Genomic DNA, 1,777 nt, shown 5'->3' with positions numbered 1-1,777 from the left:
ATTCTCCTGCCTCAGCCTCCTGAGTAGCTGGGACTACAGGCACACGCCACCATGCCCAGCTAATTTTTTGTAGTTTTAGTAGAGACGGGGTTTCACCTTGTTGACCAGGATGGTCTTGATCTCTTGACCTCGTGATCCACCCGCCTTGGCCTCCCAAAGTGCTGGGATTACAGGCTTGAGCCACCGCGCCCGGCCCGGGGTAGCTCTTCTTAAGGAATATCTTTGTGTTATTCTCTGTATTTCCTGGACTTGAATATTGGCCTGCCTTGCTAGGATGGGAAAGTTTTCCTGGATAATATCCTGAAGAGTATTTTCCAGCCTGGATTCATCGTCTCCATCACATTCAGGTACACCTATCAAACGTAGATTAGGTCTTTTCACATAGTCCCATATATCTTGGAGGCTTTGTTCATTCCTTTTTACCCTTTTTTCTCTAATCTTGCCTTCTCAGTTTATTTCATTGAGTTGATCTTCGACCTCTGATTCCCTTTCTTCTGCTTGGTCAGTTTGGCTGTTGAAACTTGTGTATGCTTCGCGAAGTTATCGTGTTGTGTTTTTCAGCTCCATCAATTCACTTATATTCCTCTCTAAGTTGTTTATTCTCATTAGCATTTCGTTGAATCTTTTTTCAAGGTTCTTAGTTTCTTTGCATTGGGTTAGAACATATTCTTTGAGCTCAGAGAAGTTTCTTATTACCCACCTTCTGAAGCCTGAGTCTGTCAATTAATCACACTTATTCTCCATCCAGCCTTGTTCACTTGCTGGTGAGGAGTTGTGATCCCTTGTAGGAGGAGAGGCATTCTGGTTTCGGGTGTTTTCATCTTTTTTTGTGCTGGTTTCTTCCCATCTTTGTGGATTTAGCCACCTGTCGTCTTTGTAGTTGTTGACTTTCAGGTTGGGTCTCTGAGTGGACGTCCAGTTTGTTGATGATGAAGTTATTTCTTTCTGTTTCTTAGTTTTCCTTCTAACAGTCAGGCCCCTCTGCTGTAGGACTGCTGAGGTGCACTCCAGGCCCTGCTTGCCTGGGGATCACCTGCAGCAGCTGCAGAACAGTAAGGGTTGCTGCCAGTTTCTTCTTCTGCTATCTGTGTCCCAGAAGGATACCCGCCTGAGCTCTCCTTTATGAGGTGATTCTTTGGATATACCAGGGTCAGGGAGCTCCTTGAGGAGACAGTGTATCCTTTATAGGAGCTCAAGTGCTGAGGTGTGGGCTTTGTTGTTCATTCAGAGCTGCTGGGCAGGTATGTTTATGTCTGCTGCAGCAGAACTCATAAACCCCCCTTTTTTTACTCCAGGTGCTCTGTCCTGGGGAGTTAGGGGTTTATTTGTGAGTTTCTGTTGTGCTGCTCCCTTTTTTCAGGGCTGTCCTGCCCAGCGAGGAGGCAGCTTAGTCACTGTCTACTTGTAGAGGCTTTGCTGAGCTGCTGTGGGCTCCGCCTAGCTGCTGTGTGAACTTCCCTGCAGTCCCGTTTATACAGGTATAATTAGAACTGCCTCAGCAATGGCGCCCACCTCTATAATGGCAGATTCTTTCTGTAATGGCGGGCTGCCTGGGCAATGGTGGGCTGCCTCAGCAATGGTGGACTACCTTTGTAGTGGTGGACTGCCTCGGTAATGGTGGACACCCCTCCCCCACAGAGCTGAACCATCCCGGGTTCAGCTGTGCTTGCTGTGAAACTCTCAATCCAGAGCATTTCAGATTGCTGTTTTGTTGTGGTAGTGGGACAAGCTGAACCTGATCACCTGGCTTCCCACCTCAGAGCCCCTTTTTTTTTTT

Source organism: Cebus imitator, unplaced genomic scaffold (assembly GCF_001604975.1).
Source record: "Cebus imitator isolate Cc_AM_T3 unplaced genomic scaffold, Cebus_imitator-1.0 Scaffold70, whole genome shotgun sequence".
Taxonomy (NCBI): Eukaryota; Metazoa; Chordata; class Mammalia; order Primates; family Cebidae; genus Cebus; species Cebus imitator.
This window is presented reverse-complemented; position numbering follows the sequence as displayed.